This window comes from Agelaius phoeniceus, chromosome 9 (genome assembly GCF_051311805.1).
Source record: "Agelaius phoeniceus isolate bAgePho1 chromosome 9, bAgePho1.hap1, whole genome shotgun sequence".
Lineage (NCBI taxonomy): Eukaryota > Metazoa > Chordata > Aves > Passeriformes > Icteridae > Agelaius > Agelaius phoeniceus.
The window spans coordinates 17690668-17713057 of record NC_135273.1 but is presented as its reverse complement, the minus strand read 5'-3'; the positions used below and the strand labels follow the sequence as shown (position 1 = coordinate 17713057).

General features: G+C 42.0%; 1 protein-coding gene across 3 annotated transcripts in view; it reads left to right on the top strand.

The window, feature by feature from the left end:
* C9H10orf71 (chromosome 9 C10orf71 homolog) overlaps positions 1-22390 on the top strand; it is a 75705-nt gene that overhangs the window by 42699 nt on the left and 10616 nt on the right. For all 3 annotated transcript variants that reach the window (XM_077183100.1, XM_077183099.1, XM_077183098.1), the window contains one exon: positions 21218-21389. The gene's annotated coding sequence lies outside the window, so the exon portion shown is untranslated. The remainder of the gene's footprint in view (positions 1-21217; positions 21390-22390) is intronic.

Genomic DNA, 22390 nt, shown 5'->3' with positions numbered 1-22390 from the left:
GGAGAGCTGCTGCATCCAGGAGCCGTTTGGAAACTGCTGCAGTGATATTCACAGGGATCTCTGTGCCTGGTTGATGACCTTCTTCACTAAGAGGCAAATGTCTGCAGCTTGTAAAAGAAAAAGATGCCTCTGAATGCCTTTCCACTTTTAAAAGCTCCTCAGTGCCGGCTCAGCAGAGCAAGTGAAGCCCACAAGGGGCAGTTCTTGCTGTGTTTGTACTGTAAGAATGTGTGCAGCCATGCATCTGGACAGGGAGGCTTGTCCCAAGCAGGGGACTGGGAATATTTCTTGGAACTGCCTCCAACTTAGAGCTAGAGGTTTGACCCGAGCCAAATCACTAACTAGGAACTGTTTCAAAGTCAGTTCCTCTGGAAATAAGGCCAGTAACACCTCTCTGCCTCAGTGTGCTCCTTTTTAATCTGTTTGCAAGACAAGACCGCAGAGCAGTGCACAAGGGATTGGGAAAGACTCATTCATTTGTATTTAAAGAACATCAGGATCCTTGGAGAAAAGTTTCTTATTAGAGCAATAATGAATACAAAAAATAAGAACAACTCTGTTATCACAGGGAAATTGCAGAGATTTGGTCAGCATCACTTGACTATAGCTTTATTTGTCCTGTGGATTACAACAAAAGAACAAATCAACCTCTCTAAGTGTTTTAGAATATGGAGGATGAAAGTTATATATTGAGATCTTTTAAAAGAAAATTAAAACTTTAACTCTGAGGTGTGTGTAATAAAATGGCACTTTAATTCTCTGGTGAGCCATGCAGGCTTCTTCTGTTAATTTATTCACTTCTTTTCTTTTTGTGCTTCATTTAATATTCTGAAATTATTAATGTGGCAATATATTTGACCACAAAAACCTGCCTTCTAGTGTTGTTAAGATTGTGAATTAACTCCACAATGGAAGGCATTTCTAACTTCAAAGCAAAGAGATCATGCTTGGGATAAAATGATTAACAACATGAGAGATATACAAGAACTTCAAGCAGAAGGTTTTCTCGGTGTCTTGCCATGATATATCTGTAGCTTAGGTCTGTCCAGCCTGTGGTATTCCAGCAGTCAGAATTATGTCCCTGTAGAGCAGACACCTGTGAACACCACACCTGAGCTGCTGTGACCCCTGGGACACAGCACAATTCCCCTGAGCAGCACTGCAAGCCCTGGTGTGCTTGGGACACCTTCCAATGCCCAGGGAGGGTGCTCAGGGCCAGGCTGAGGTCTCTGCATCACACCTGCCACACAGCACACTGCAAAATCCACTTGGTAAGGAGGCACCTCAGCCCTCAAATGACTTGTATGTCATCTGTCTTAGCTGGGTAACCCAAAACCCAGCAGCGGCCAACAGAAAGGAAAATTCACAATGAATATACAGATATAGCATCAAACCTTCAAAACTGAGAGGAAAAACAATGACTTTGCATGTTCTGCTGCTCCTAGTTTTCCCTTTATTCTTTTCTTTAATTTTTAAGATTTTCTCATTATCCCTGCTCCCTTTAAATCTCCTCTGGTGCATATTTCCTTTGTATTTCCTTGCTCAGAGGATCTCAGTCATTGCTGGATTTCTGTCCCTTTCTAGGCCCAAAGTCCTGCCACCTCTCTTCAGCTGTCTCAGCACTTGGTGCCTGGGCTAAGCCCCTCAGGAAGGCTTCCTCTCTTGTCTGCCAGGTGTCCTGAGCTTGTGATTCTTCCTTACGGGAAGAAGGGCATGTCAGATATCCCAGAGGGGTCTGCTAACCTTCAGGGATGAGGAAATGAGCCAAGCTCAGTTTAAACTTGTAAAATGTGAGCAGTAGGTGTAATGGATTTCGTCCACTGATCTCTCCTTCTTGGTCATACAGGATATTTGGCACTAGAGCTGTCCTCTACCTCACATTGTGAACTATTTCTGCATTCAACACTGAAAAAAGTGTTCTTAAGTGTCTCTGTCCCCTGAGGGTGAATTGGTGCATTCCTGTGCCCTCACAATAATAATAAATAATATCTTCTATTTATAGAGCTTCAAAGTTTCCCAAGGAGCCGCCTTTGGGATGGAACATACCAACAGTTAGTGCATAGCAACCCTAGATAACAACTTAAGACATATGAATGTATCCAGTTGAAGCTGAAGCTGAGATTTCTGTTGGCAGAAGATAATTGCAAAAGTTATTAATTATTATTGTTTTTGTTTATGCTGCTCTAGACTCGAGAGCAATAGGCGCTTTTAAAATATGACCAGCAGTTAGAAAAAAGCACAAAGGTATTACAATCATACCACAGTAATTTGCAGAAGGCAGAATGTGCTAGTAAAAATGCTCCCTTGGAGGTTTTTCCATCTAGGACTCAGCATAAGCTATTGCATAGTCCATAATGCCAGAAGAGGAGAAATATGGCTTTGTCATAAGTTCCCAGTGTAAACTTGAGCATATAGTCTGGTCGCTCTGAAGCTAACATGTCTACAAAGCGGATTGAGGGGGTTTAAAGGCGAGATCTGGAAAGAATACCAATGCAAGTATTTGATAGGAATCTCTATGTATTTTGCAGGGTGATTTTCTTCAAATTGACAGTGGGATTGACAGGGATTTTTTTGTCTTAAGCAACAGGACCATGTGTACATGGGCCTGGATTTACAGATCATCTCTAATTGCAAGGTTAGGTGTTTGCTCACTCTGGTACCAGCCACTGATATACTGGATGAGTATTATTAAAATCTCCTGGACTTCACAAACTAATGTAGCTCAAATAGTAAATAGAAGGACTGTGTGATTAGATTGGAAGTATTTTGTAGGAGCAGTGAGTCTGCAAACGATATTTGAAGGAACCATGAAATTTTATTACTAGAATTTTTTATATTGATGTCCAAATAAATGGTAAAACTGTGAAAGGTGTGAAGGAAAATGTGAATCAGTACACTGGAATTAACCATTCATCAAGGCATCTAATGCTGAATGATATAAAAATATTCTTTTTAAAGAGTGTTCAGTTTTTACGCATTTTGATACACAACACCCTTTGCTTTCTTTGCTTTCTTCTGATCTTGCATTACTAGCATGGAAGTTTTGTATTTTTTCTTCAGTTGTTTTCCTAAAAATCTGTAGTCTTTCAGAAAGGGTATAGATGTTTTTTTTCAATGGAGATGTTTCCTGCTTGTGATGCTCAACTAAGCTGGAAAAAGACTCGTTCAAGGTATCATTATGTCCCTCCTGCAAGGACAGCACAAACTCTGTCTGAAGCAATAAGCAAGCAGAGCATGTTCCAGCTCCCACTCATGTCTGTGGAATGGTTTCTGTTGATTAGAGCTGGCTCAGCTGCATATGCCAGGCTGCTTCTGCAGCAAACATCAATTTCCAAAATATCCAGGTTTTGTGCACCACTTTGAAATGTGTGAGATGGTGCTGTCCTTCAATAGGACTGCAATATGGAAATCAGAGGGAGCTGCAATCCCAAATGACATGGGCACTGTTAAAAGTGCTGCCAGTGGGAACATCAAACCTTGCCTCTTTGTTCAGGCCTGCCTGCATGTGCAGTCATTTTCTAAATGGATGTGGGAACATTGGGTGTAGGAATTGCTACTGTGTTTTGAAACAGCAATACTTTCTGTCACTAACTAAAAGACTGCAATGAAAATGCAGTTTGAGCTTGCAGTGCTTAAACGCTTCAGTCTGCTCTGTATTGAGTAAACACTTCTGAAATCAAGGACAATATCTGTATGAGTGTAGTTATGGATCAGCTAGAAGCCTTGATTTTGTGAACATGTTAGTTTTGTTCCTAAGAGAAGAGTCCCTAATCTCTGAAGGAAGATAATCATGTACCTGTTCGCTACATTAGAATTTTCACCGGTAATAATTTCATTATTGTTTTATGTTTATCTTATCTAAAACACTTTTGTAAAGTTTAAAGGAAACCAGTTGTGACTTTTTGGAAAAGACAGTATATATCTCTTTATCCCCATTATATTTTTATTCAAATATTTGACAGTGTGAATTTTCTAATGAATTTAGCAGACTATAAATATTTTTTAAATGCCTGAAGGCAGTGGTTTATATGATCATAATTCAAACCACATGCATTTTCCTTAACAGAATGAGAGTAAAGAATTATTTTGTTTGCATTTGTTGGTCAATGGATACCAGCTACTTTAGTATATTTTGTATGGTGACTTTCAGTCCCAGGAATCACTTTACTACTAGGAATAGTCTCTGATTACCTGGGACTCATATAATTAATAATTATTAATAGGTTGTGGCATAGCTTTTAGGCCTGGGGGAATTCTTAGGGTGTTCTCTGATGGCATCTTCCTGTCTACTTCACATATATCACTGAGTCCATTCTCCAAGTTCAGCTATAGGGAAAGAATGAAAATCCATCCATAGCCTCCCATTCACCCAATTCCCTGGGCAGGTTTTGCCATGGATCTCCCAGGTGGTGCTGGGCAGTGTCAGCCAGCCCAGGTGTGCTGCCCATGGAGGAGCTGGGCCGATTCCTGCAGCACAGCAGCACCAAGGGTTCTGTCTCTGAGTGCCCTGGGTCCATTCCCTTGCTGTTCTGCAGTGCTGGCTTTTCTGTTCCTCATTTGGCGCCTTTCTTCTCAGTCATTATTCAGCTCTGTTCTGCACAGAAGCACATTTGCTATCTTTCAGGCCAGGTTTGTAGCTGTTCTTGGCCTTGCTGTGTTTGCATGAGTTCCTCCTGCTAACACTGATAATCTCACTCCTTGTTAATCTTCCATTCCTGACATTCAGCAAAACCTTGAACAATTACACATTGGTTTTTCTGAAAAGATGGGCATGAGCTCCTCCTTCTCTCTCTAGTGCTTTCTGGTTTACTGAATGCTGATTTTAGATTGCTTACTTTTCTTAATGTGGCTTAAAGTCATATCATTTTGGAGAGACAGTGTTATAATTATTTGGATTACTGGAATGAGAAATGCAAACAGCTGTGTTGCTTCTTGCAGTTAAGGGATGTGCTCTGTTCTGCTGGTGGACTGGAAGCAGGTTAAGCAAGTGTGTTTGCTGTACATTGCATACTCCTGGTACCTGTTTTTCTGCCAAGACATGCAAAAATTGAATATTTTTCAAAACCTTTGTGGTTTCCAATAACCCTTTCGTGAGAAGCATTCTGAACTAGGAAGAAAGTTGGTGTGAGAAGGAGGAAGTGCAAATTTAAATTTCTTCCCTGTCTGATTCAAACCTGGGCTGAAACCTTTCTCCTAAACCAGCTGGCCTCACCTTCACTGTTGATTGGTGCTCCAGTACAAAACCATGCAGGGAGACATTTTGCACCCCAGTATCTTCTGAACCCATTTTGCAGGACTCTTGAGTTTTTGAGATAATGCAGGCATGTTTTGATGCTTCATTGACTTCTGAGGAATAAAACTGTATTATAAAATTATTTCCTTCTGCTGTGCTTCACTCTTTCTTCTTGGCCCACAGAAAGTGTATTCTACAAACCAGAAAATGAAAACCCATGTAATTCAGGCAACTCATTAGACTATAACAAGTTTTAATGTTTTATCTTTTCTCTCTTCACCTCTCTTCACCCAGAGATAAGCACACGTTTGTACCACAGTACCTCTGCAGTACCAGCTGAACTGCAGCGTAACACAACTTCCTCTTATAGCACAGCATACCACAATTTCCTCTTGTCATTTTCCAGCACCTGGGGGGAATCAGTCCTGCTCTCACTGCCCAAACCCCATCTTTCTGCTGTGAAGGAACCTGGGACAGGATAATGATGGTGATTTTGTAGATACTTCCATGAGGATTCATCCAGTGTGTTGCGTAAAGTGCAAAATACTGCATGAAATCTGGATGGAGGTGTGTGGGGCTGAAACAAATATCATACTGTCTGGTTCACCTTGTCTGTGGTGGTGTGAGAGAGTGCAAAGGACTGAGAGCAGCCATGTGACACCTCTGGATTGACTGGACTTCTGGCTGCCTGGGCTCTCACACGATCCCCTAAAAATAGCCCCTTATGGTTCCCATCATTGTTTGTCCAGCTATTTTAATTAGCCTGTGGTCTCTGGTTTTTGCTTTGCAATTTGTAAATGGGAAATATTTATGCTAGGCCAGTGACCCCACATTCTTCCAACCTTTTCTTAAATTAGATGGATTGTAGCTATGTTTATAAATTACCTAATACATTTGGCTTAGCATCTTTAAATGTCGCTGGCTTCTACATAATGTTTTTAATGAGAACTAATTTTAGATCACTCCCAGTATTTACTAGTATTTTTTCCCACATCTGATATGTCACCAGAGTGCTCATTTCTTAAACTTTAGCTTAAGAAAGACTGGTTTATTGTATGTTCTAGCACAGGCTGAACCTCTCCTCCAAATTGCAAGGTGCTGTCGGCTTTTGCTGACATATCCTCATGAGAAGGGAAAGATTTCCAAGAAAAATCAATGCCCAGAAGGCAGATAGGTACTGAGCATGTTATTTTGGCTATTTTAGGTAGCACAAACCCTTTGAAAAATGGACTCAGGTGGAGGAGTGCTTTGCAGGTTTAATCTTTATTTGTAGAATAATTTAGCCCTCTTCTGCTGTTTAACATTCTCTGTAGTTAGTTCCTTTAGTGCCACATCTGTCTTCCACCCTTGGCAGAGTGTTTAATAGTGAAGCACTTATGCAAAAGCATCTTCCTGGGGTTCCTCAGGTGTGATCACTGTAGTGAGGTGGTACTGGTAAAACATGACTGCCCCTGACTGAAATGCCAGTTTGATCTGGCGGAAATATGCAGGATGAGGTTGTGACTGACATCCTTGCCAAAATGTCCCTGAGGCTGTGTTTTTAGAGTCCTTCTAGTCTACATTCTGTTCCCAAAAGCCAAGAGATAGATGCTGAGCCCCAGGCTGGTGCCATGGTCGGGCACTTCACAGAGTTTTAGGATGAGTGTTCCAGGCTGGAACCCAGACAAGTTCTTTCTGAGTCAGCTGAGTCTGGGTGCACAGCAGCAGGAAGAGGAGAGCAGGAGATGAGAAATTCTTTTAAAATTGCATTTAAGGTCTTATTCACAGATGGACAAAAAGATGGTGGAACCAATGTCTTCCAGTGATTGTAAATGCAGTCAAAGTCAAAATGTACCAAAGTTTGTTGGTTTCATAAGAAATCTGATTTCAGAGAAAAAACATAACCATTTTTTTAGGAAAAAATATTTTTTACTATTTTCTGAGGGGAGGATGAAAATAATTTTGACATTTTATTTTATTAAACAACATATTATAAAATTATGAGAGATTAAATTAAGGAGAAATTTCTTTTTCTTGAACCCTTCTCACATTTCTTCCAGAGCTTCCTTTTGCAGAGATTTTTTACTTTGCTCAGCTTCGTTCAAAGCTTCAGTAAGGACAAATAGGAAAAATATACAATGGCTTAAAAAAGTTCTCTCCTTGTCAGAATTCTAGGAGTCCCTGGAGTTGGGACCAATGAACTTTATCTTCTGGCAAGGTTTGAACCCTAAGGAGTAGTCCTGGGGAGAGGCTGGGGATGAGTCCTGCATCGGTCTCATTGCACAAATTCTGCATGAAGGGATAAGCAGCTCTTCCAGAAAGGTGGAGAAATGTCCCCAGGGAAAGAGACCATAGGACTGCTAATGGTTCTCAGGTGCTGGGGATCTTTATGTCCTCACATACATCTTCTCAGCTGGGTTTGTCAGGACAGAATCTGGTTCAAACCAGGATGTGTAAGGGGCTGGGCACAGACAGAGAGGAACATGACCTGTCCATTTCCCCTGATGCCACATGCAGCACAGCCTGTGTTGGCTAGCAGGGGGTGCTGAGCAGAAAATGCACCCTTGATCTTGTTCCCCCTTGGGAGAGAAAATACCTGTATCAGCAATTCACTGCTTCACTGCTTTTGTTCAGCTGATCATACCCAGAGGCTGCTATGTCCAGCCAATGTTTTCCACTCACCTACACTCCTTGTCCAGTGCCCAGACATCAAGTTATTCCACTCACTGTGATACTAGTCAATAAATCATTCAATCTGTGGCTGCCAGGTAGGAACTGAACCTGTGTTGCTGGACAAAAAGGGCTGTAAGCAAACAACTGAAAACTCAATATAGTCCTATTGCTCTCATGGGTTCCTAAACAGATCCCTTGTTGTTAATGCCTTGAGAATGATAAAACATTTAATTTCTACAGCCAAAACAGTTTGATGCTTGAGTTTTCCTAGTCCAGGGTGATGTTTTCATTTCTGTTTATAATCAGTTCCACTCTTTGGTTTCCATGTACCAGGGACTTTTTGCATGTGATTGGTGCATTGACCCCTTGGGTCTGCATACTGCTTCTGTGGGATTTGCAGCTAAGGTAACAAACGAAAAAAACTCTCTCTGTCAATAGGGCAGAACTCCATTTATTTCCCTAGAGAAAGTGTTGGGATGGGATACAAATCAGAAAAGGCTGAAAGCTACTGCTCTTGCATAAGGCTCTCTTGTCAGAACTCTCAGCATTGCCAAGCATGCAAAGTTTCAAGTGTGTGTGTGAAAGATGGAGTTCATTATGCATACAAACATACATATATTTTCCATTGACATATTTGTGCAAATCGCATATTGTTTTCATACAAGTTTAAAATTTCAGTCCAAATTGCTGTCTGAAAAAGTTCGGTGTGATCTGTTATTGCTCGACACTCACTGAAAGAAAGCAGCAGGAATTTCTGGTTTTTAAATTTCCTGGGAGTGGGATAACAACATCTAAGTGCCACTGGGTTGTGTTTCCTGTGTGCTATTCAGTAATTTTCCCCAGAAGAGGTTTTATTTTAATGACAGCCCATCTGATCCCAGAGTCTCATCTGAACACTGAATTAGCAAATATTTACTACCACAGTATTTGAAAAAGCTTAATGCCTGTCCCAAGATTTGAGTCCTTTCAAAGCTGGAGTCTGTGAACCACATTTATCCTGATGAATAGTGTTAACCCCAGTTGCTTTCATGTGAGAGGTGTGTTGTGGGTTTTCCAAGCAATCAACCAACCTTCCTGCATTAGCAGTTACCATTTCCATAGGGATCTTTCTAGTTGTGATTCAGCCTCTCAGCAGTTCACAAGTTCAGGGCTTACAGAAAGCAGGGCTATACCTGCCTCTCTTCATAGACAGCAGAGATAGGTTTATTTTTAGCACAAGTACTCCAGAAATACATTCCTCCCCTCTTTAGAAATCTGTGGGAGAGACAGACACACGTATAGACAGTTTTGCCTACATTGGTGGCAGTGGGTGCCTGAAAACTACTTTTCCCACTGTCTCTTGTAATCCCAAACATTTTTTTCAGTGTGCACCAGTTCACTCCTATGTCTCAGTCCATAGGTGCCATGACTGATAATGCACCAGACCTTTGTGCATAAGTGCTGTTACAGGTGCAGAGCATTGGGAGCTGTTGGAACTCTGCAGTTCCAGGCCAGAACTTAGCACTTAGAAGTGCCCTGATGTTTGGCAAGACCAGCATTCAGTTTGGGATGAGTTAGAAATACTTGAGCACAAAAAGCCCTGACCAGAACTTCAGGAGAGTCATCTTTGCAAAGTCTTCCTGCTGAAATTTAAGGTGAAAAATGCACCTTCCTCAGCTTGGGAATTCAAAGCTGAAGGCTGCTTTGGAGAAGGCAGGTCACTGTCCCTCCGAGGAGGAGTAAGCCTGGGCTGCTCTTGGATCTCAGGGACAGTTAGCTCATCACAAGTGTCCTGGTGCTTGGAGATTCCCAGGCTGCAGAAACTTGCTGGTGCTAGAGCAATGTAATTAGCAGGTCTTTTTAATGTATAAATGACCACTGGGCTCATGTGGAGTCCTGCTCTGCCATGGAAGCAGGACTTGGGCTGTAATCACAAGTGATCCTGTTCTTCATTTTGCTGTAGGCTGTAGTTCAAGTACAACATGATGCTGAACCCCAGGAGAGTCCCATGACTCCAGCAAGGAGCTGTGTGCACTCAGCATGGCACAGGGTGCCATCCATTGTTCAGCTTTGCAGTACAGAAATGGAGTTTGTTGACTTCACGGCATATTTTTCCCATTATCCAACATCCTATTGCAGTGCGCCAAATGAAACCCAATGCTGGCATGTGCTGATCTTGTTTGCTTTGGAGGGACAGTGGGAGAGGTCCTTACTCCAAGAAGTCCAAGAACACTGGCTACATGTGTCCAGCCTTGATGATGAAATGAGCTATTTATGAAAAAGCCCCCACAGGACAGCAATGTGTTACTCGTGTGCATATGTGCGCAGTATTTTTAGTGGTGACCCTAATAAACACTTTGCCTCCCACCTGCAGGCACAAAACTGCAGAGCTCCGAGGTTTGAGTCACTGGCAGCAGTGAGCCTGTGGCCCAGCATTGCTGTCTGTATTAGTTATCTCTGAAGAATTACCAATGGCCAATGTGACTGTAAAAATAGCTGATGACTGTTTGTTTCATCTGTCTGTTACTCGACACCGCGTGGTTATTCCAATACGTGTGTTTGCCTCTTCCCACCATGATCTCCGCTTGGCTTCCCCTTGCCTTATAACTATTTAAATACATTTTACTAACTTCGGATTCCTTGCTCATTTCACTTCACCTGGCTGGGCAGGTCTGCGAGGATTCAAGGCTTAGCTCCTCCACTTTTATTGTTTTTGTTTATTTTTCAGTCATCATTTTTATTAAAATAACCATGTTCAGAGGAAGAGTCCGACACACATAAGTAATGGGAACTGCTAATAGCAAGCAGGCTGCTCTAAAATGTGCTGGGGCTTTGACTTAAGGGAAGAAAGCACAGCCCTGCATTGTCCCTATCAGGAAGCTGGAGCACAGAAGGTAAGGGGGAAGCGTCTGGGTGGTTTTAAAACAGGGAAATTGTGAAGAATGGTGTTTTCTGAGTGTGTGCACTCAAGGATCAGTAATGTGATTGATCAGATAGGAGAAATCAAACATCATTTAAATCTTTTCTTCAGTGATTAGAGGTGGAGTGTCCTTTCATTTTGTCCAGCTTTTTTTTCCTCAGAGAAATGCAGGATTGTCTCTGAAAGTCTGTGCATGGAAAGAGAGATACACATAGATTTGTTTGCAGTGAATACTGTTTATGACATGTAATTATTTTGCAAAAGGGCATGATCTTTTTAAAAGAGCACTAAATTGATATGAGACTTCATTTAATTTTTGTACATTGTGCTGTAACAATTTTAAGGAAATATACATTGCTTTTACTTTCCAGGTGATTACTGCCTACAGATAAGCTACTTTTTAAAACTTTAGTGATTTTTATAGGGTTTGGAAGGCTGTTGGATGTTTCTTTTTCTGGAATAGGAATAGAATAATTTAAATATTATATAAGAAGTAATTACCATGCTACAGAGCCTGAAAAAATAAGATAGTTCAAATACCTATGAAGTGCTAAGAGGCCACTATAAATGACTGTGACTATGACTTGCAACCAGTTTTAATTGTTGGAAGATTTCTTAAATGGCAAAGGCTTTTCTTACTCCAGTTGTTGCAGACCTTCTTAGTCTCCTGTCCTAAGGAAATGCCTTTTATTAGCCTAGCTGCAGAACCCAGCAGCAAAAAAAGAACAGAAATAATTAAAATTGAGCTTGAGAAGACAAACTGCTTATCCCTTTTTAAATGACTTGTAAACTGGCAATTTGATTGAATCTGAATAGAGAAAAGTTTTACGGCAGCAGATCAGAGTGACTGGCTCACACTGGATTTGTACAGTGCCAGCTAGAGGGTTCCTCTCTAGTCCTCTGCCATTTCTGGGAGGGAGGCAGGGGAGAAGGAGAAGAGAGAAGAGATAAGAAGGATAAATAAGCTTTCTGGACAGGATTGAAGTCTGTGGCTCTCCTCCTTCACTTCTTCAAGGAACTGATCACTTAAAAAGCAAATGTCCTCAGTAAAATGCTTGAAGGATGAGGTCTGTGACAAACACAAAGATGTAAAATATTGTCAGTACACTGGAACCACAGCTCCATTTCTCCATCCCTCCACACTTGTCATGAGGAAGGTACTTATGTATGCATTCTCAGCTTAGTTACCCAAAGAGCTATAACTTGAAGGCCACAGCTGGGTGGAGGTTTGCAGGTGCAATTGCATCCCTGTACTGCAAGCCAAAAGCACACAGAAGTTTTGCTCTGTAGCCTCTTAATCCTACCTGCTTCTCTGAACTGCTTGTCTCACCTGTACTTGCATCACCAGAGCTGTGGAAAAGGTCCACAAAACTGCTAACCCCTCCAAGACCAGAAACAAAGTCAACTAACCCTATAAGCCATGCTGGGAGAAAATTCCACTCATCTGTATCAGTCTTTCTTTAGTCCAGCTGAGTTACACACAGGGAAAGTTGCTGGCAGAGGCAAATTCTGCAAGTGGTTTTTAGCTGCAGGCCTGGCTGCAGCTGGGGTGCCAGGTCACACAGAGCTGTGGCTGCTCTGAGCAGAGGGTGAGTTCATTGCTCTTAGAGGTAACTGGGCATTGCTTGGGGTTGTGCTGCATTTTGGGATCAGCTGTCTGTGAGCCAGCTGACAGGTGTGTGGGGAAAGGACCACAGTGGGAGCTGCATGTCTCCACTCAGAGGGGAACTTTACCCTGGAGATGAAGTTGTTCCTCTTCAATCAAGCCTGCATATGCTTTTGGATGGATCAGTGTTTATATCTGAAGTTGTATGTGTGTATATATGTATATATATGTATATATTATATATGTATATTTGTGTATGTATGTGTGTGTTGAGCTTGGTGTGTTATGACTCTCTTGCTTCTTGACAGGTTTTTATGGCTTTCAAGTGTGTGTGATGGAAGAGAGTGCCACCAAGACCCCTGTCCTTTAGCAGTCTCAGAGAAATTAAGGCAGCATTGAAGCTGTAAGAGGACAACCCTTACCTAGAAGAAAGGTTTCCCTTGGGTTTCCCTGCCAAATGATCTTTTTTGGACAGGAATAGAAAGCAGATATTTAATTATAGTTCTAGGTTCCTTTAACATCCATCACCTGTGCTTGCAAATAATGATATACAAGAAGGCAGTAGCTAGTAATGATTAATCTAAATCATCTGGTAACAGTCAGGCCCATCTTTTTATGAGCCAAGAAGGTCAAATAAGGATGCATCTTTATTTTCAGCCTCTCACATAACTACATCCCATTAGTTTCAAGGATGCTTCCCTGTTACCTACACACTGTGTCAAAGGCTGTTTTGGGGACTGTGGGAAGGCTATGATAGTCAGGTACATGAAGGCCACCTATTTCATACTTTCCACTTGCAATTTTTTGGAAGAGTCTCTCAAAGAAATGTATGTGGTTACCATTTGGCTACACCTTAAAGTGCAAAGTCAGCAAACAGCAGTCTCTGGCAGTTTGCAGCTCCTGCAGATCCTCAGTCTCAGATGTGCCTCTGTCTATCAACTTTACCTGGGTCAGACATAAGCTGTCATACCTCAAGGCCAGCTTGGCTTGCCTGTCTGCTTCATTATAGATCCACGTACAATTTTGCACTCTTCTGATGGCTTTTGTTTTGTTGAGGTGTATTTCATGTGTCCCAGTCTCTGTCCTTTGCATATATCAAAGCATGGGGCTTCATTGTGCAGAAATTGGGATAAGTGCCCAGGACTGCCCAGGATGCTGGTGCAGAAACAGCATCATACTAGGGGGAACTGACCCCTGCAAGCTGTGTCAGGGTTTGTGCTGGGGCAGCACTCCTTATCATTCTATTATTCACTGAGACTCTTTATTTTGTCTGATCTGCTTTGAAGTAGTGATACTGGGACTTGGTCTGTCTCTCCAAAACTGAGACATCAGTCTTTGACGAGGCTTGTGAATTGAATGAAGCCACAGACAAGTAGCTAGAGATGTCTAGCACATACAAGCATTTGGAATTCTCTTCTCTGTGGTGTGTGGGAGAATTGAGGAGAAGGGGTGGGAAAGGAGAGTTGCTGGTGACAGCACTAGGCTGACTAGGCTGGTGCTATTGTTTGTCTGCAGGCTTCTTCAGAGGGTCTAGGGGAGCCTCATGCTGACAGCATCACTGCAGCTGCTGAGGGACTGACTCTACCAGGGTCACCAGAGTCTGTCTCTTGAGGAACAAGTGTGGATTCTCCTTAAAACTCTTGATGTTTCCTTTTCTGTCTTTTGCATATATCCTTTACAGAATGATCACAAGAAACACCATAGCAGGTGCATTAACTGTGAAAGAATGAGGGATTGGCTTGGGAACACACCATTAATTCATAACAATTAATCAATCTCTGAATAGGGAATCTGCAGGGCAAAACCAAAGCATCTCCTGTGCATAATGCAGAAAGAGGCAGCTGGAAGGAACTGCCATCTTGTTTGGGGTGGGATTTTTCCCCTGGCTTTTGCTCCTTGAAAGGAGGAAAGTAGTATGGCCTCCAGAGATACCTGGGGCAAGGGAGAGGGGGCTCTCCCCTGCCCTCCCAGAGGCCTCCCATAGGTGTGTGGCTGTCCCATGCCAAGCTCCAGATAGCAGGCAGGAGCAAAGCCACAGCTTTTGTCCTTCAACTGGCATGGCTCTGTTATAATCACAAATGGTTGAGGAGCAGTTTGTCACTGGAGGAGAGATGTTATGTGAAAGGATGGCTGTGTGCTTGGATCATGTGCTCTGGCATGCATTGAGTATCACCCTCCCTGCCACACTGCGTGCTCAGGAGCAGAGCTCTTTTGGCTGCATTTGAAACTTAGAGCAAGGTGTAAGTGAGAAATAGCTCTGTTCCTGAAACCTGAACCAGAATATTTTGAAAACCAAAGCCTCCACCTTCTCTCCCACCTCTGATACATACAACTTTTTGTCTTTGGTATTTTGGTATATTGCCTGTCTGTAAATCCTGTGGAATTCAGTGGGTGATAAAATTGCTTAGAAGTTGGGACAATTTTGAACCTAGCACATACATGCGTTTTGAATTTTCTTCTTAATAGAAAACAGATTCAGCAAAGTCTTTGTCCAAATCTTGAAAATATCCAGAAGTTATAAATAAAAAGAGCTGATGAAACTAACAGTAAAAGAATAATCCTTTTTTTTCTGCAAGCCTATTATTTCCTGAGATTGTATCGTGTCTGGTGGGTGTGGGTCAGACTCTCCTTGTCAAGAAGCTTAAACGGTTTAAGTGCAAACTTGACAATGCTGATGGTATCAGTGTGTTGGGGCTGATGAGCAGAGGGCAGTGTAAGTGGGGGATGGTTTCAGATTCCCCAGCCTGGAAAGAGAAGTGAGGCAGGGCTTGTTGCTAGCTGCAGATTTCCTCGTGTAGGTCACAGAGGAGAATACACCTGTCTCCCATTTGTGTCTAACATACTTGCTGATATGGTTACAATTTTCCCATGACAGGGACTGGGACTCTGGTGTGCTCTTGATTACAAGGCATCCAAAACATTATATTTGTTTTCTTGGCCATATTTTATTATATATATATTATAAAATTATAAATATATCACTATAAAATTATATATTTTTATATATTTTATATATCTTTTCTTTCGCTTTCCCCTTTGTCATCTTCCACCTGTAGCCATTGCAATGCTGTGATACTCCACAGCTTTCCCTCTGCTGTGGGAAAATCTCATTTCTCTTATTCAGGAAGGGAAAACAGAAGCTTTCACTCTTTCTTGAGAATGGAAAGAGATGAATACCTGTCTCATCAGCCAAAATCCTTCCAGTGCTCAGTGAGGGCGCCGTACCATTGTAATGTCAGCTGTCACTACCGGCTGGTGAGGAAGGCTTGAGTTTTAACAATCTTAGCAAGATTTAGGTATCAAGCACCTGAGATGAAGCAGAGATCTTTGCAGTCGGCCACCTCCAAATCTGGCTGGTTTTCACTATACAATGTAATGCCAAGCTACAGCACCATACTCAGCTGCAAGGAGGCTGGGGTGGGCTCCCAGAGATTAAAGTACCATGAGTTATGAAGGGCAGTGGGAAGGCAAAAGCCTTACCTAAGTAAGGTTAAGCTCTTCTTGTGCAATTCAGAAAACATAGATTTGGTTCCCTGCCCTGCCACAAATGCCCTCCTTGATCTTGGGCAGATCAGCCAGTTGAAGGCAAAGTCTAAGGCAAATCAGCCTTAGCTGCTGACCTGTAGATGAGACACAGATCCTGCTTGCAGTGGGAGAGTTTGCAAAGATAAATAGCTATGAGGTGTTCATATACCATATTGCTGGGGAGCTGTATAAATATCTTGGTGTACAGTGACTGACCTAGTTACAGACAGTGGCCTTTTCCAGGCAGACATTTAATGCCAAGAAACGCACTGTTTGGGTTCAGTTGCTTAAATGTCACTTGTCTGTGCTGACTGCAGGTCATAGGAGGAGCACCATCCCTTCTGCCTTGTGTTTCTCATAGACTCGTGCTGTTTGTCAAGTGCTGTACCTGCCCTTGGCCTGTGTCAGTCATGTGCTCTGTGCCTTTGACTTCCCCTGTCACGTCTGCATGCTCCTGGCTCTTCAAAGGCAGTGAATCAGGAGATGGAAAGGATGAACAGGAGTTGCAAGAAAGCCTCAGTCCAGATACAACCCTTTCTGAGAGACATCTCCTTCTTCCAGACGTAACAGGCCTGTTGGCAGGATGGGGCATTTGGAGGACATTGGGAAAGGCAGTCCGGAGACCGGCTGGAAATAACTGCTGGGTCTTTGCCACTGAACCAGAAAGGGAAAGGTAGAGACACTTGCAGTCTCTGTTCCTCCCATTTTTCTTCATGTGAGGTCTTCATCTTCCAGTGTTTGAAGCTTTGTGGTCTGAGCTGGAAAGGTAAGCGTTTCAGCTGGGGCTGCAAGAGGTTCAGCTCCTTTGAGGAAAGGACACAGCAGGATACAGAACACACAGTCATTAACTGGGTACATTTCTTCCTTGTCTTCATACTTCCACCAGCCTACACTGACCTTCCTTGAACTGATGAGTCCCTGGTTCCATCTTGCATTGGAACAAATGAAGTAGCTTCAGTAGAGCTCAGTGGAAGAAAAAGACTTCAGTCCTTTTTCAGAAAAAAAATGTGAAGAGGTTTGATTAAACAAATAAAATCACAATCGTATTCATTTTAATGACATTTCCCCTAGAAAGATAATTCAAAATTTATGGGCTTTATAATTTGAAATATTTACTGAGGGAAATTTCAAAACGAGATCACACTCGCTGTTGCAGTACCATCAGAGTATTGTTTGACAGAAAATAAAATGAAAGATTTCAGTTAATGCTAAATAGCATATACCCTCTTTGATTTAAGGACACTAATAACATACTATTATAACTATTATAGTATGTATACATATTATTTCTCACAGGCTTTTTTCACTGAAAATGGTGAAATAATCTAAAATTTTTAAAAGGCTTTAATTCTAAATGAAATTTTTAAATTCCCAATTTAATTTCTCTTCAGAATCTTTATTCCATGTGAAATTTCAAAAGCTATCTAAATGAGAACAACCTCCCCTAACACATACACAAACATATTTCCAAAAGTTGATATTGGCCACATGATGGCAATTCAGTCTGGCAGCCAGCTCTGCTGGTGCAGTCTGGACCTATACCATGCCTACCCCACCACTCTTAGGTCTATGTATTCTAGTGAGTATTGCAGAAAAGAGCAACATTACTTTATCCCAAATGTACTGCTGTTTGCAGTGATGAGCAATACAGGTGAGAAAATCAGAATTGTCCAGAGGGCACAATTTGGTGTCATAACAATGTGGTATTGGTTCTAACCCCTTTCCTTTGCATGTTGGTCTGAATACCTCACAGGAGTGAGGTTTGGCTCTTCTCAGATGAATTTCACTTTACTGTGGTTACAGTTGCATATGCAGCTTCTGGATAGTGCACAGTGCTGGCTGAGGAAGTCGATGTATTCAGTCACCAATTCTGTTCTCAGTTATTCTACTGACGTCTGTAAAATGACTCTAGATTTATACCAGTGTAACTGAGAACAGAAGCTGGCCCAAAGTCAAGAACAGTCTCTCCTCTTCTCTGGCCCAGAACAAGCCGTTCGAGCCATAATTGCCAGACCAAACCCTCAAGGGGAATGGACCCACTTCCTACACTGGTTTGGTTCAGACACATGGTTTCTTTGCCTTGCTTTCCAGTGCAATGATCAAAGACCTGATGCTGGAATAGCTGAGGTCACCTTGTTCCATGCAAATAATTTCTGCCAGTGTTTGGGATTCTGACCCTAAACTGGAAAGATCCACTTTTTCATCTTCCATCTGCTGTGGTGGGTATTTGTATTTGAGTAAAGTGGTTTCCCTTTCCCCAAGCAAGAGAATTCACTTTGGTTTCCCTTTATGACTACAAAGAATTGGTGAAAGTGATCTTGTTGGATGAGGGAAACAGAGGCTGTGCTAATAGATTTAATTTTATGTCCACCTCAATTTTGAAATTGCCTTTCTTGACAGTTCAGGGAAATGTGACTTGAGCACTACTGCCTCTCTTGGAGGCAGCTCCCCTGCTTGTTGAGGGTGTTGTGATCCTACCCTGGGTCCACAAGTTAACTGCCTGACACCTTTTTGTTTGTTTTCCTAAATGAATCCATCAGTGCTGTGATCACTGACCAGCAGCAGCTCCATACTCATTCATGTGCTGATCCCTGCTGCCATGGAGGATTTTCAGCAATATCCAAGGGACATCACTGAGGCCTCACTTGGGCCAGGGAGGAGCTGCCATGGCTGGGAGCACTGCCTCAGCTTGATGACACAAAGCTGAAGAGACCTTTTTCCATCCAGAGCTCTCATCTGGTTATGAACTCCTGTGTGTGCCATGAACAAATATGAACCAATGAAACAAAGTCATGAATTAATTAGGGATTCTCCTATTTCCCATGGCAAGGAGCATTAACTATTCATTGTCATTATGAGCCCCTGGAAACTTAAAGAAGTAGCATGTGTGTAAGTAGAGCATGCTGCTGAATAAACATCAGCCAGCAGTCACCACAGGGTTCTGAGTTTTGAGCTGGAGCCATGGATGGATAGAGAGTGCCACATGAAGAAACCAGCTCACAAAGATTAAAAAAAAAATCTTTCCTTCTCTTCTCATTCTCATGGGTAAAGCTGTGCTGCTGACTTCAGACTGCTATGCAACTCCCAGAGGGTGCTGCCAAAATGCCACTGTGATGTCTCATGGCATAACCCTTCAGCCAAATACCAGCCCAAGGGGTGGGGGAACCAACTGGCCCTTTATATATTGCAGCAGCAGTGATGTCATACGCTCCAGCCAAGTTTGCTGGTTTGCCCAGCTCCTGTCTAGTGAAAAAAAAAGCTGACATTCAGTCTGTGCCAAGCCAGGAATAGTATCTGTAATTTAACCTCCTCATCACAACTTGCTGGGCACTTAAGAGAAACACTGAAAAAAGCCACCTATTTAAAAGAGAGAGGAGGTTGGTTTCTGGATTAAACTGCTTGAAATCTGTGTTCATGCAAACTTTTTCAGTAGCTCATATCAGATGATGCCTACCGCTAACACCTCACACATTTCTCAATATTTCCAAGTGGTTTCAGATGCCCAGCATTGCCTTCCTTTTTCTTTAACATAGACTAAATTCAGACATCCTTAAATGTTTGAACCAGCTGAATCCTGACCTAAGCTCAAATACTGGACCTTGCTTGTTAGCAGCTGTATTTGTCCAAAAAGATAAAGAAATGGGACTTTACCAGGTTATTAAACCAGTCAGGAACAGCTTCTTTGCCTAAGAAGTTGATACAAGGAATTTATATAATACATAAGAATAATAAGAAGTTGTATACAAGGAATAACTACATCAGTACAATGCTGCTGTTTCCATCCAGTCCCAGGAATGGTCTGCACCTTGAACACTTGGTGCAGATGCAGCTTTTCCAGCTTGAAACATTAGACTTTACAAGCACTCACATTATGTCCAGACAAGACAAGGATTGTCACAAGGGTTTCAGGGACACTGGCAGTCACTATTCTTTCCTTCATCAGTGGCGCCGAGTTGTTTTTGTAACTGTGACTCTATCTAGGAAAATAATTGCTGAGATTACATCATGATCACCATGCTTATAGTTACTCTACTCACTTTTCAGCAAAAGTTCTCAGTTTACAAGGGACAATATATTTCTCCAGAACTCCGTCCTTGAGATCTGAAAGCCAAGATTCCTCCTAGTTCAGGCTTCACCACCACTAAGCACTGATAAACATTGTGCTACTGGAAAGTAGTCAGCAGCCCTGTTAATGAGTGAGACAGAACTTAATCACCATCTCCCATGTCTGCGTTGGCTTTGCACTGTTAAGAGTACCACAGAAGCAGTAAAACTGTAATTTAACCTCTGAGCAAAGAGAGAACTGACTGCACATCTCTGGAGTGAGGATACCCTTTTACATCTGGCTGTAACCAGACGTAGCACTGTTTGTTGTTTGCTTGCTTTTCCTTTAGTTTAACTTTTTTTTTACCCACACATCTTACAACAAAAAACTGTGATTGGTACAGGCTTATCCCTAAACACAGAACTGCCATTCCTCAGGTGAGGTGCAGGACACAATCTCAGTGGGTGACTGCCACTTTTGCCAGTACGTTTTGAATATCACGAACTGACTCAAAAGTTTCCTTTGAGAAGACTGTGCTATCTGCATTACCTCAGGACCAGACAGTTCTCCTTGTAGGAAATTGATATTTTCTTGCAAAGATTAGGCAAACTGGTCTGAACTTTGGGGGTTTCCACAGAAGAATGGCAGCAATTCATGTTCACCATGGCTGAGCTTTCCTTTAGCATCTCCAGCCTCTTGTTCATGCATGGAAGCAAAATGATATTTTGTTTACTGCCCCTTACCATGTCAGCTGTCCACCTTTCATCTCCTTTACCACAGGGACAGTGAAAACCAAGGACTTTCAAACCTCAGCTGCTTTAGTTCCAAGTTGACCAGATTGACATCTGTATTTGTTGACAGTAGAAATCCATATACAGGTGGAGTGGAGGCATGTATTTTCCTCTCAGTCCCTCTGAAAGGGTGGCACAACAGGGAAGAATTCTTCTTTTTAGCCTGGAGTCGTCACCAAGCCTTTGCAAAGGGCAGAATGCCAGGAAATCATTGCTCACTCAGCTGCCAGTCCCTGCTGGGACTACCAGAGTGTGCTGGAGATTGTGACAGTTGTTTGCTAGGAACCTGACTGTTCTCCACAAAACTCAGCAGGTATTTGGTTATTGTCACTCTGGGATGGACAGCTGTCTCTTTTTGTAAGAAGTCCTGTAAATCAGCCCTAAAATGGTTGTAAAATGGAAGTGAATAAATGAACAAAACAATCCTCAGATCATGCAAACAAATACCTTTGTTTTCAAATTGCAGAGTTCACTTAGGATCAAAAAAATGCTGAAGGCCAGAGACATCTTGGGACACTGCTTCTGTGGAATCCACATCACTGGACTATTTCTACCTCCTCACTAAAGATGGTCAGAAAAGAAGCCAAATACAAGTATGAGAGTGAGTTCTAAAAACAAGAAGCAAAATTATAAGGCAGGTATGTACTTTATTTCTAATTTATATAACAGTTAAGAATCAAAACCAGGAGCAGGATGACCTTTCATTTGTCTTCTCTTTTTTCTTGCTGCATTGTACACAAGGATGTATGTCTGTGAGGGGCGTGAAACTCATGTTTGAAAAATCTTTGTAAGTAAGTAAGATGGAGAAGCTCTGTTAGGCTTATTTTATTTGTGGTGTAAATCTATTGTAGTTATGCATAAGTCATTGGAATTGCATGGCTGGAAGGATAGGATCTAAATTCACTGTGATACTTGGAGTCTAAAAATAGGTTGGCTGAGAGTCTTTTATTTAGAAAAGGAAGGTGAGGAGTGTTTTCATTTGAAGAAACAACTGATCCAGAGTAATTTAACTGATTAAACTCAGTTCCTCTTACCTTTCATACTTTGACCAGCACTGGTTCATCATAGAGAAAAACAGGTCCTTTCCAAGAGTTTCACTGAGATGGACCAAGGTGGAATCAGAGATTTGGACACCTGGAGAGGCTGGAATCTAGATCTGAATTTCATTGCTCAGTTCTACAAGCTGAATCAGTGGATTCAAGCCTGAGATGTAGATGTCTTCTACTGTAGATGTGAACTGTGGTGTTTCAGCTCATCACAAGTTCATAATGCCACTGTAAGGAGGAAATGGAGATACAAAACTTTAACTTGCGTTAAAGTTTTAGCCAGTTCTGGGGTATGCTTTTAAACTGAGTCTCCCTGCAGTTAGTCAAAACTCTGCTCAAGTCCTCAAATGTGAGAATAAACATCTAAAAAATTTACAGAGAAACTGTGAGAAATTTTAGCGTAGAGATTTCAAGTACAGCCAAGGGTCTGTGTTGTTTTTACTTGTTCAATTAAAAGATTCCCCCATCCTGTGTTCAGACGGGAGATACACAAAAACCTCAGTACTGTGGGCCCTGACTGTGTGTCATAATCAGCCTGTGGTATCTTACAATTGTGTTGAATGGGTTACCTTTAGCTCTCAGCAGTGCTGGAG